The sequence below is a fragment of the Euleptes europaea genome, chromosome 1 (assembly GCF_029931775.1).
Source record: "Euleptes europaea isolate rEulEur1 chromosome 1, rEulEur1.hap1, whole genome shotgun sequence".
Taxonomy (NCBI): domain Eukaryota; kingdom Metazoa; phylum Chordata; class Lepidosauria; order Squamata; family Sphaerodactylidae; genus Euleptes; species Euleptes europaea.
This window is the reverse complement of record NC_079312.1, coordinates 111621358-111635301: the sequence shown is the minus strand read 5'-3', so window position 1 is coordinate 111635301 and position 13944 is coordinate 111621358.

Below are 13944 nucleotides of genomic sequence, written 5' to 3'. Positions count from 1 at the left end.
CCCATTTCCACTGAAATCTATGAGATGACCTCTCCTGTTGTTTAATAGAGCAAAAACTTCACTTAATAACTTTTATATAAATTTCAGATGATGGGAAGAATCCATATTTGCTACAGCTGAAATATCCTAATGATTGACAATCAGTGAACCAATATTTCTAAGGGCAATTGTTCAGTACCACCTCATTTGTTCCAAATCTTTAGTATTTGAGTTAAATTCAGTATGTTCTACAACTGGAATACAGAAGAAGGAGAACAGTTGGTTTTTATATGCCGACTTTCTCTACCACTTAAGGGAGAATCAACCTGGCTTACAAGCACCTTCCCTTCCACTTCCTACAACAGACACCCTGTGAGGTAGGTGTGGTTGAGAGAGCTCTAAGAGCTGTGACTAGCCCAAGGTCACCTAGCTAGCTTCATGTGGAGGAGTGGAGAAACCAACCCAGTTAACCAGATTAGAGTCTGCCGTTCATGTGGAGGAGTAGGGAATCAATCCCAGTTTTCCAGATTAAAGTCCACCACTCTTAACCACTACACCATGCTGGCTCCTATTTACTGAATATACTTAAGTTCTCTAAGCCAAACTGAATGATGTTCAGCACTCAGTCTTTGGTTGTGGAGGAGCTAAATAAGGTATGAATCATTATAAGTGTGATCTTAAAGCCATTCAGGAAATTTCTTAGGATAACTAAGCTCCTCTGCAGGGGTAACATAGAGTTACTTTGGCATGGCACTGTGCCAAACCCATGCTTGTGTAAATCCAGTCAGAAATTATCAGTTGGTGAGCTCAAACATAGAGTTGGGTGTCATCAATATCCTGTGTATCTCCTTTACTAAGCCTCTAGATCAGTGATGGCGAACCTTTTAGAGACCGGGTGCCCAAACTGCAACCCAAAACCCACTTATTTATCGCCAAGTGCCAATACGGCAATTTAACCTGAATTTAACCTGAATTCTGAGGTTTTAGTTTAGAAAAAACTACTCATACATTCACATATTTTGCGTTAAAAGAAAAACACAATAACAGAGCTTTCAATGATGCAAACTTTTACCTTTCAATAAAAAGTTGTTTGTATTTGGCATGCATCTCTCCAGGACTCGTCCTATGCTCAGCCACCGGACATTATTGCTAGGGTTGCCAGGTCTCCAGCCACCACCTGGAGGTTGGCAGCCCTAGTAGAGGAAGGGAAGGGGGAGGGATGGAGAAAGGAAGGAACTGAGAAAGGAAAGAGATTGAAGGAACTGGGGAAGGAAGGAAGGAAGGAAGGAAGGAAGGAAGGAAGGAAGGAAGGAAGGAAGGGGGAGGGATGGAGGAAGGAAGGAAGGAAGGAAGGAAGGAAGGAAGGAAGGAAGGAAGGAAGGAAGGAACTGGGAAAGGAAAGAGAAGGAAGGAACTGGGGAAGAAAGGATGGAAGGGAGGAAATATGGAAGGAAGGAAGGAAGGAAGGAAGGAAGGAAGGAAGAAAGGAAGAAAGGAAGAAAGAAAGAAAGAAAGAAAGAAAGAAAGAAAGAAAGAAAGAAAGAAAGAAAGAAAGAAAGAAAGAAAGAAAGAAAGTGTCCTGGGTCGGGCCTCAAGCCCCACCCAGGACTTGCTCCAGGGCACACATCCGAGGTTCTCCCCCCCTTACCGGTAGCTCTGGGGAGGCGGGGAGGCGATGGTGCGGGACGGCGGAGACGTTGGGCCCCGGCGCAGTGGCATCGGGTGCCTCCCAGCTGGCTGTCAGGGGCGGCGAGAGAGAGGGCGAGCGCGCCAACACTCGCGACCCGCCAGCCTGCGGGCGACCTTAGGGGCCGGGGAGGGAGAAGGCAGAGGCCACGCAGCCACTCCCGAGCCAGAGGACTTGAGGGTGGCTCCGGCTACCCCACAAGCTTACTGCAGGAGTCATGGATGAGCGGGAGAGGGGGAGGACGGCGGGAGACGGCAGCCCTTTCTCTGGCGGAGAGAAAGGGCTGGCCCTCCGCAATCGCCCTGAGAAGGAGGAGGCGGCGGGCGAAAACGGCAGGGGGAGAGGCACCTGAGGAGGTCGATGGCGGCGGCAGCCTGGAGCTGGACCTTTGGGAGCTGCTGAGGGGGACGAGGAGGAGGAAGGCGGCGAGGAGGAGCTGCTGCTGAAGCCTGGAGGAGGAGGCCCGGCCTCATTGCTGCTGGCCTCCCCGCCACCTATCAGCTGTTGCGGGGCAAGGGGGGAAGAGGAAGAAGCCAGCCGCGTTCATGTGAGGTAGGAAGCTGACACGCCCATGCACGACGCACGGTGGGGGGGGAGCTCAGCTGAGAGAGGGAGGGGCACAGACGACCCAGGAGGCCTTTTGGAGCCCACCTGCACGTGCCGGCAGAGAGGGCTCCGCGTGCCGGAAGTGGCACGCGTGCCATAGGTTCGCCAACATGGCTCTAGATGATGCTGTCTTGGTCCTTGACTTATGACTGAATACCAGAATCAGTTGGCTAAGGGGCAACAAGCTGAAAATGAATCCAGGCAAGATGAAAGTGATCTTGATTGGGAATGCTGATGCCATGAAACAAATTGCATTATTTAGATCAGCTATCCTTCATGTTACAGTCTCAGTTACCAACCTGTGTTCACTTTAGCCATCTTTCACTTACACCTAGCTTAGAAATTGCATCTCTTCTTGGATACATATGATTTGGGCATGTGACCATAACCACAAGACAAATACAAACCCAATGAGAATAACAGAGAAGAAGACTATCGCTGCAGATAAATGCTTCCCTACTTTCTTCCATAATGGGATTTATTCGATTAAAATAATGACATTCTATTGTATTTTATAGCACCCTTTCTACAAGGAGGTCAGGGCAGTATACCATATTTCCCCCTCTGCCATCTTGTCATTAAGCTGAGATGGAAGGAGTAGCTCAAGGTCATCTAGTGTGCTTCATTGCAAAGTATAGGTTTAAATCAAGGTCTCCCTAGGGTTGCCAGGTCCCTCTTCATCACCAGCAGGAGGATTTTGGGGCAGAGCCTGAGGAGGGAGGGATTTGGGGAGGGGAGGGACTTCAATGCCCTAGAGCCCAATTGCCAAAGCAGCCATTTTCTTTAGGTGAACTGACCTCTATCAGTTGTAATAGCAGGAGATCTCCAGCTAGTACCTGGAGGTTGGCAACCCTATTCCCCTCGTACTACTCTAACACACTCATTAAAACTGAGTCACAGTTTTCTAGAAATTGTCACAGGTCTCTAGAAATAAAGACAACTTTGTTTACTTAGTTCAGTGTAATTGCTGACCCTTATGAGCCAGCATTCACTCATGGGTCTTTTGCTCACCATTGCTACATCTCATCTCTATGATCCCATTTCCATACACCTACAGATAGTCCTATAGATATGGTCACGTTTGGAACACCAAAATGCATTAATCACTTATTAACTGAACTGATTCATTGGTTTGTCATTCATTTAACTTCTAATAAATCCCAGTTATGGTGTCATTAAAGCCAGACATGTGTTACGTAACTCTCCAAAGTAAACTGATCTTCTATGGCTCCTTTACACACACTCTCTCTCTCTTTCTCACTCTCTCCTGTGGACTTGTACAGCTTTCTTGTATTTGTATCATGAACACAATTACAACTGTGGTAAATCCCATTACCGAACTGATTGTCACAGCCTCAGACCATTGTGCCATTGCAATGCATAGACTGTCATATGAACTGGTCCTTTCCCAAAGTTCAAGGACTGAGGGATTAGAGGTCTTCTCACCTGTAAAAGCACTTAGGTAGATTACCTTTGTCATAAGACATCTGCAAGCAAGGATGAACCTGTTCAGTTCTGAAAAGATATTTTCCTTAACAAATAATAATAATAAAAATCACTCATATTGAGCTCGGCAGTACACAGGAGATCTCCCATGTCCCTTTTAGAATGTGACCTTTATAGAAAAGCTGCACAGGAAAGGGTTCTTTTTAATGGTAATTGCTATAATGGTCCCTTCAGACAAGTCTCTGCAGGAGGGTTTCAGTCTAAGCGGTCTAAAATGTCTTCAAGTTTACATTTGACTTAACAACCTTGCAATTGATATTTCCAAATCTTCTGACAGGCAAATACGTCAAGGGATGGCTTTAAAAAGTGCAATTTAAAGGGCTGATCATAGTTCTCTCGAGAGACATCCAGACAGCAGTAACAATGGGTAAGAAAATTCCTTGGAGAAATCTTTTCAAAAATATTCTGTGGAGGGGACAAATTTTTTTAAGCAGCATGGAAGATCATTTGGACTGCTGTCTTGCCACTGATCATGTATAATATTACCTTATTAGACAAAAAAGTAAATAGTGAAAATAGTGAAAATATTGTGTAAAATAGTCTTTCTTGAAACCAAACATTCATCTGCTGTTCTTCCCACCAAACTTCAAATTTTCTGCATTCTATCCATATGGACACCATCAAGATTTTCAATCATCTCCTAAACCTAAAATTGCTTCAGCCTTTAGAATGGTGATGCTAGTCATCTCAGGATGGCAACTCATCTCAGAGAATGTTCTGCATCTTCAGGTGATGATACTCAACACTAATAGAATTACCTCCCCAGGCCCTTGGAACAATGAGGCCATTTACGCAGGGGTATTTAGCTCACAATGTTCTGCAGCTTCAGGTGATGATGCTCAACACTAATACTCAACACTAATAGAATTACCTCCCCAGGCCCTTGGAAGATTCAGGCTATTTATGCAGGGGTATTTAGCTCACAATCCCTGCAGTACTGCTTTCAGGCTTCCTTCATGATTTTACTGACCTTCAGAAGTGACTTGGCTCCCACCTTGTTCTTTCCCCGCAGTTCTAGAATGCTGTTTTATAAAGAATTTAAATTCTGCTTTGAGGCAAGAGCGAGGCGAATCCCCACCATTTCCATGCATAGTCCTAACTTCGGGTTTCTCTCCCCATGCCCATCTGGCTTCTCCCTCCCACAAGTCTGTCCTTCCCATCCAACCCCTTCCCTCAAAGTGAAGCACAAAAGAGGGCATGAAACCTTCATGAAATGCAGGAGGACACCAACCGGAGAGTGGGTGCAAAGGCTGGAAGGTAGCTCCTGGCAGGGAGCTGTTGAAGAAAGGGATGGAGGAATACCCAGCTTTCCAAAGACCCACATTTAAGGAGGTTTATCTAACTCACATATTTTTTTTAATTCAAAAGCTTTAATCTTTAAGCATTCATTTAAAAACTAAAACAGCAAAAATCTCAAAGTAGGAAGGACAAGTTCATTGCTTTAGCTGTAGCAATTTGAGGGGTGAAACCAGCCATGACTAGTGATGCAAGAACATTGTCCTGCACTAGATTTCCTAGAGTTATTCAGCTGGTGCTGAACATGTTGAGTTTCCAACACCAGCTTAAAACCTTATTGTCTGTACTGTTTTGTTGTTGTTGGCTTTTACAAAATTCATCTTTGGGCAAACCTCTTGGCATTGCCTCTAAATATTTTGGCTTTTAAATATCTTATATTGCTGATGAAGAAGAAGAGTTGGTTTTTTATATGCCGACTGTCTCTACCACTTAAGGGAGACTCAAACCGGCTTACAATCACTTTCTCTTCCCCTCCCCACAACAGACACCCTGTAAGGTAGGTGGGACTGAATGTGACTTGCCCAAGGTCACCCAGCTGGCTTCATGTATAGGAGTGGAGAAACAAATCCAGTTCACCAGATTAGCCTCCACCACTCATGTGGGGAATCAAACCCGGTGGGGAATCAAACCTGGCTCTCCAGATCAGACTCCACCACTCCAAACCACTGCGCTTAACCACTACACCACGCTGGCTCACATCCTGGCTTCATACTTTATTGCTTTTATGTTGCTGCTGTTTAGATATGGCTCAGAGTTTCATAGCTATTTCCAGTTTTCTTCTGTAGCTTTTATACCATTGTTATTGATGCTGTTTTTAAATAAGAGATTATATTATTATGCAATTTAAAAAATAAATAAGTTGCTGTAATGTGGAAGTGAATCAAATTATGACCCAACACTGTAAGTGTGGTACATTCCTTTCCTTAAATCATCAAATAAATGTACCTGAAATTAACTCATAAAAGGAAGAATGTCCCCTCAAAATGAGCAGTGGCAGTTTAAGTTGTAAGGAAGTTTTTGCATAGCATCTGCAAACATTTTACCAATGGGGCCTATATAGGAGACTAGACTTTCCCAGTGCATTATGCCTTTCAGCAACTTTTTGAGAGCTGCATTTCCCTCCTTTATATACTGAGTGTTATAAAAAAAAACTTTTCATCTGTCTGTTCAAGATAAAAAATGAATCAAATTCATAATGGAAATGACACTCCCATTTTCTCCTTTTCAGCTATTCAGAGGGAATCTCTTGTCTCACCAAGAGAGAGGTAGAATTTTCATCATGACATAGAGCAAATAAAAGGGACAGTTTCTACTCCCAACAATGCCCCTGCACTTTTGAAAAAAGGACATAAGCCTTTATATGGAAAAACATGGCAGTGAGGGCCCTAACCTCCATTCAAAATAGGTAAGGTATTGCCTTAGAAGGTTATCACAAACCCACTGACTCCCATAGAGCAATGGAACAGAATGGTTAGTACTTCCTTGAGAGTTACACAGCTATCCCAGTAATAAACTGTTTCACTCGGAAGAGCCATTGATCACAATGGACATTCATTTTCAATTACACTTGCTTAAGGTTGTAGCCTTCCAAGAGTTCCTACAGGTCCCTTCCAAAGTAGAAGTCCTGTAGCATTTCTGTTCATCCCTGTCTTCAGCAAAGGCTAGCACAAGTACCTGAGTCATGATCAATCATGGGGGATAATTGTAACCTGAACTGATGCTTACACTACAGTGATTTTAATTGATAGTCTTTTTCCTCTCAAGATAGATTTGGATTGTCACCTTATATGTTTTAAAGAAGAACGCCATTCTCCCCAAAATTCCATCCAAAACAAAACCAATTAAGTACCTAAACATGAAGGATGTAATATGTTTAGTATTCTCCTAGTTGCTAATTAGTTTTTGAAAGTATTCTGGAATCTATTATTTTATGGACATACATTGTGATGTAGAAGACTGTGATGTTCATAAATTTGACAACAGTTATCATCATTCTTGCATAACGGGAAGTGGGTTTAAAGCTGCAGTAATTTTTAGTACAAGGATAATTGCCATTGTTCTGCCCTTTCTTGTACTTTCTTTAGTCTCCTTTCCAAAATATTTCAAGATTTCAGCATTTTATTTTCCCCCAAATACCAATTACTGGTTATCTTTTGTGTGCAACATTTAAGAATGCCAGCATAATACAAAACTAAAAGGAAAGAAATACAGTGCTGGAGATAAAAGAGCATGCTGAGTCACATAAAACATGATGGAAACCTTGCCTTTCTTCCTGCAATTGGGGAGAGAATGCATACTGCAGTAACATGCCTTCTCTATTGTTTTTCTCTCTCTTTAAGACATGTCATTCTGAACATAACCATATTTTAACCCATTATAGTGATATTCATTTGATGACACTATGCTAACTTTCTGTGTGTTCTACTATATTTACACACAATGAAAAGAAGCCCTAAGATACATCTGTACCACAAATTTCAATCCGTTTTATGCCTCTTCTGCCATTTTAACATGTTTTCTACTAGAAGCTACTAGGAAATGTGGCTCAGATTCCTCTCCCTTATGCTGTTATTTCCTGGTTTTCTGTGATGAGTAGGGTTGCCAACCTCCAGGTGGTGGCTGGAGATCTCCCACTATTACAACTGATCTCCAGGTGACAGAAATTAGTTCCCCTGGAGAAAATGGCTGCTTTGCCAATTGCACTTTATGGCACTGAAGTCCCTCCCCTCTCCAAACCCCGCTCTCCTCAGAATCCACCCCCAAAATCTCCAGGTATGTCCCAACCCGGAGTTGGCAACCCTAGTGATGAGGGAATGACCACTAAACCAATTTAGGTGTGTAGGCTAGAAATTCTACTAACAAAGGCAAGCATCTTTCCATTTCCTCTATATCCCTACCATAGGGACAGGGAGAAGACAAACAAGCAGAAGGGACAAACTCCAAAGGTTCTTCTGTCAGCAGGAGCAGCATAGCACAGCAGCAGACAGACAGCGTGATGCAGTGCTGAAGAGCAGTGGTTTGGAGTGGTGGACTCAAATCTGGAGAACCGGGTTTGATTCCCCACTCCTCCACATGAGCAGCAGACGCTAATCTGGTGAACGGGGTTAGTTTCCCCACTCCACACAGAGCCAGATGGGTGACCTTGGGCTAGTCACAGCTCTCTTAGAGCTCTCTCAGCCCCACCTACCTCACAGGGTGTCTGTTGTGGGGAGGGGAAGGGAAGGTGATTGTAAGCTGGTTTGATTCTTCCTTAAGTGGTAGAGAAAGTCGGCATATAAAAAACAACTATTCTTCTTCAGTGGTGGAGAAGACTCACAGGCTGTCCCTCACCCAGACAGGCACTTCATTTCTCATGTCAAAGTATACCCTGGAGACCTAGATGTGCTTTGGTAAAGCATTTGAGCCTTGAAATAGAGAGTTATTGCAACTGATTTCATATTATCTGGCAGTGTGGTTGATGCTGAGGTGTAGACCTCTTGGGACTCTATTAGTGAGATCACCTCTTGCATTGGAGAAGGAACTTTTTAACCATGCCAGTAAAAATAAATGGTTCCTCAGAAGCTATTGATATCATTCCAACTCACATGGGAATTTCTACACATCAATTAATTCCCATGTGGCACAGCTTCCAAATACTCTGGTATCAGAATGGCAACTGTATCATTCAGATATCATGAGATTCAGACTAAATTCCCTGTGTCTTTCTGTATTTGCTTCCAATTTTTTCCTCAATTAAAAAAAAACACCCTCGGCTTTCTTTCTCCTTATGTCTTTCTTGCTCCCACTATTTTCTGTTTTAAAAACTAATTGATTATTAGTTGTTTTTGATCCCCTCTTTAACGTTATCTCACACTGCACAGAAACTCCATTTTAATCTGTTCAGTAACTCCTCAACCAAATTTTTTTGGACCAGGCATTGTGGTGAGTATTCAGCTTTCCTTGCAAGTAGTGGTAAGGAAAACATACGTAGCCATATAATAGTGTTCAGTCCTGTATCATTCACATCTGCCAGACTGAAAGCTATTGGCTTTTTTTATTTTATTACTTTAGTCAATCTTTCAGGGTAAGGAGAGTCTAGCCATGGAAACATTCAATGGTGACATACGAAATGTCATCTCTGATAAAGCCATATTAGATGAGCACAGAGGCGAGTTTCTGACAAAAGGTCGATAGCAAATGATACAAATCACTGTAGAATGATAAAGTTAGAAAACATCCAAAGGATATCCAAACCCCACACACTGAGCCAGTATCTCAAACACCCCAAATTCACATTAGCCTATTTGAGTTCTAAGTCTGGTATTCCACCAGCTGCGAACAGGAACAAACAGTGGGCTATGTGGACAACAGAGAATACTACTTAGTGAAGAGCCTTTTGGCTTGAGAGAAGATAATGTTTATGGATGAGGGAGGGACATCTGATCAGTTTTAAACCCAGTGGACTTCTTTGCTTCCCTTACTAGATGAAGTGGCCAGGTTCTATAATACTTAGAATACTTCTTCTGAACTCCATCCACAGGTGACCCTGTGGAAGTCCTTGTAGCTGTATGGAATGATGGGCTGACGGGGGCCATAAACAAAGTTGGTCCTTGGCATCCTGTTCCATGCTCTGTGAGGACCCAGTTTACTACGGAGCTGTGTGATATGAAGCCGACTGTGTGATATGAAGATGAAGCTGATGGAGTAAGATTTCCCCACCACACTGCTCCTAATGCAGCCCATTGAGGGCCCCAAAATACTGCTCCTGGAAGACAAAAGACCATCAGGAATGGTGTAGGGGGGCAAAGTGAGGGTCTGAAATGGGAGGGTGAAATTGGCAGAATTGCTCTCATCTCCTCTGTCTACAAAAGTGTCATTCCGGATGTATTTGCTGTTAGCTGCTTGAATTGCACCTTCAGATCAAACCCAAGATCAATAGGTTGGATCCAGTGTTTCCATGGATGCAGCTAGCAATTCTTATCAGGTATCCCCAGCAGCATCCTACATGCTACCAAAACAAGTTGTTTCTGAAGGTCAGGTGACCTCCTAAACAGTATGCTATAGGACACTGTAGCAATTAGAGGGGCTGTGCAGAATTCACCTCTCATTTTTGCATGGGTAAAGCAAGCATGGTAAACTTGAATTCCACCTGTGCAGGCGTGATTTCAGTCAATGTCCTTCTTGCTTCAAGGGGATGTACAAGGTTGCTGAGGAAAAGAGAAGCTCATACAAATTACTTCTGGAAATGTCTGAAATAAATGGCTTTAGAAGGGTGGTGGAACAAATGAAGTACAAGTACAATAAATCCTATGTTATAATTTGACTTTCAAACTTACCCACATATACTAGAACAGAATACTGGGGTGAAAATTCTTGAGTCAGATAGACATAGCCCCATAAGATATATTCACATTTTTTCCAAATCTCTCCCCTTCTCAAGTATCATGACTTAACCTTGATCTAAGCCCTTCCCTTAAAAAAAAAAATCTCCTCCAAGTTTCAGGCTGAACAGTTGTGTCCCACTTCACCAACAACACCCTCCCTTTTATAATTTCTATGGCTCTCAGGAGAGTGGCAAAGATCTATTCTTTAGACAAACTAATCCTCACAGGAACAGTTATTCACCAGGACAGCTTTCCCTATGTTTATATGATTCTTGGGCAGCTTATAATACTGAAAGTAACAAACATTACAGTCAGAAACAATACAAGGATATTTAACTGGCATTGACTGGTTTTTCACCTGCCCTCTTCAGCTCTTAATGTAACAAAGTAACTGAGAACTGGGTCTTGGGAGAGTACACATTTACAGTTCAAGATCATTGAGAGATACGGACTTGTAAATACTGATTGTCTTATAACTGTTTTTTAAAGTAATAGCATCCAAATCCTGCCTATTTATCAAGCACCTGAAGTCCCTATTTGACTCCCTGACTAACAAGGATATCTCCTAATCCTCACCCACCCCCCAGATCCACAGTTGGAGCTTAAAGTATTTTTTCAAGGGCTGGGCACCATCCCCCCCCCCCCCGGTATTTTTCCGATTCGTGTTTATTAAACCTAGAAATTTTCAAAAAGCCAAAAAAGCCAAATATAAATGATTCAGCTTTCCCCATAAAAATATTTTGGGTTTAATCTTCCCAAACCCGAAAAATATGCAGGGTCCCCTGCCTTCTCTGATCTTGGGGGTGGCAGGGGATGCTGATCTAAGTGTTGGGCTCCAGCCCAGTGCTTAGATCTGCATCACCTGTGGCCTCTGAGATTGGGGATAGAGGACACCGATCTAAGCAAATCACTGCTGACTGCCCCCTCCAAACTTGATGTGGAGTTCCAAGGGGGCAGGTGGTGGAGATCTGACTGAGATCAGCCCCCTGCCCCCTCCAACATCCACAGATTTCAGAGAAGGTGGAGGGGATCTGAGTCAGAGCCCCGCTGTCTGCGGTCTCTGACCAAAATAACAAAAAATTATTTTTCAGGGTTTTTTCCCCAGTTTGGGTTTACGGAATGCACACCCCTAGTTTTTTTTCTCCTTTTTCTAACATTCCAATCTCCTCCTCCCCCTTTAAGTCTGCCTGTAGCTGGGGAAGTCAAACTCTTCCTTATCCATCACACAAAGAACTTAGCTACTTGCTTACAAGTACTTTAATCACCTAGGGGACCTAATCCAAAACTTCAGGATGTTTTATGAGATGACTATGCAGCAATATGCTTGCTTTTGCTAATAGTCGGAGTCCATATTGTTAAAAGGAAAGGCAAACACAGAGATACCTCAAAGTGCTTTCTGATCACTGATCTAGCCACACTGATCAAAAGGATATCTGTCAACTCAACTGCATCACCCAGTTCAGCCTGTATATTTTTATATACAGCTGAGACCTGCCAGGACATCAGTCCTACCTTGTGCTGAAGCTCTAATTTAAATAAATAGCACTCCTTCCCAGAAGCAATTGGGGAAGACTAATTATCCATGCATGGCAGATTTTTAAATCCCATAGAGCCTTTCAAAATGAAGCACAGTCTTTGGAATGTTATTATTAGCAAGAGCCTTAAAGATTTTTTTAAACATTGATACATTTTCAAGTGATTCTGGAAAAATGGCAACCTGGAATTAGCTATTGTGTGGATATTAGGAACTGCTTATATTGGGGTCTGAACAATAACCAATTTAGTCCAGGACTGTTAACTCTAATAGGGAGTTCTTTTAATTGATGTGGTATAGTGAATGAAAGTTATGATTAGAGGTCTATGGTTCAAATCTTACCTTTGCTGTGAGTTGACTCAGTAAGCTTTAGTAAGTCATGAAGGCTGCAATCCTAGAACACTGTCCCTGGAGTAAGCCCACTGAATAAAATTAATCTTGCTTCCGAGTACAGCTGCTTAGGATTTTACTGTATCTCTCAACCTGAACACACTCCCCCTGTCCGTAAAGATAACAACACTGGCTTTCTTTTCACATGAGTTGTAAGGAAAACCAAGATAATGATTAGTAGATTTGAGTCCACCTTAGATACCAACAAGATTTTCAGGATATACATTTTCAAGAATCAAAGCTGCCTTCATCAGAAATAAGTAGGAAAATCAAGATACTGATTGTTAGGCCCTTTGAACACTGAAAATATTATATAAACATTAAGTAGCATTATCATCACTACACAATTTTCACTAATTTTCCTTCCTGATATCTTTTATCTGTACATACATGAAACTCATATATACAAATCATATCCTCTGCTTCTGAATTATGGCCTCTTGCTTAGTTTTCTATTTTACTTAGGTATAGACTTAACATTGCATCTGAATTTTTGAGTTTTGTTTCATTCTTTGGCCATTGTGCCATTGAGATAGTAGACGTGTCTGTCACTGGACATTTTTTCTCCAGGCAGTTGACAATTCTAGAAGAAAAGTTTGTCCTACGAAGTGGGGGAAATACATCTCTATATAGGCCATAGCACTGGTTGTAGTTCACCTTGCCACTGCTCCAATTGGTAGCAGCTCTCTTTAGACTCAGTCAGGGTTTCTTCCCAGCCCTGATAAATAGTAAACTTTTCTCTAGATTGATCCAAGGATCTTTTTCAGGCAGAGCTTGTGTACCAATACAGAACAAGAATCACGTCTGCATCCTCATTTGTACTACAGACTATAAAAAAGATGGGGGCACTTGGGATTCTGACCTGGCAACAGTGATGCAAACGCAGCCTAAGTCTACTGCATAATAATCACTTGAGTTTTTTGTACTTTTGAGATACAGTGTATTCTAGGCATTTAAAAGTAATGGAGAATTCTTCTCCGATGAGCAGGTTTTACAAGAAGCGAGGCTTCGCCACCTGACCGCATTTTCTTTTCTTTTCTTTCACTTGTTTCGCTATTTCCCCCCCCCACACACACACACTTTTTCTTTTCCTTCCCTTTCCCTTGATAATTTCTGAGCTGGTGAAAGTCTGGGCTATGGTATAGCACAACAGCGCCCCCTACTGCATGCAGAAGCCACAAAGACTATTTTTAAGAACCAACAACCAAAAAGGAGCTGAGAAAACAGGCACTGAATGATACATGGGCAGTTCCCATAAAAATTCCGACTTGACCGTCTTTTTATTTTCCAGTGCTTTTACTCAGAATTTTTTCCCTACCATCGGACAGCAGATTAAAGTTAAGGTGATGTGGTGCACTGAGATTAAACAGTCATGATCGAAAAGATTACACTTTCTGTAAATTCTGCTACATATTCATGCCCTTTTTCGTATCATTTTCTGTATGTTCCTGCATTCTAATATCCTTACATTTCTTACTCCTGACAGTTCGTATTTTGATCCTAAGGCAGCAACTCAACATACCTATAGCAAGGATATTTCATAACGACAGCTGCAAGATTACTAGAGATTTCACTGGATCCTT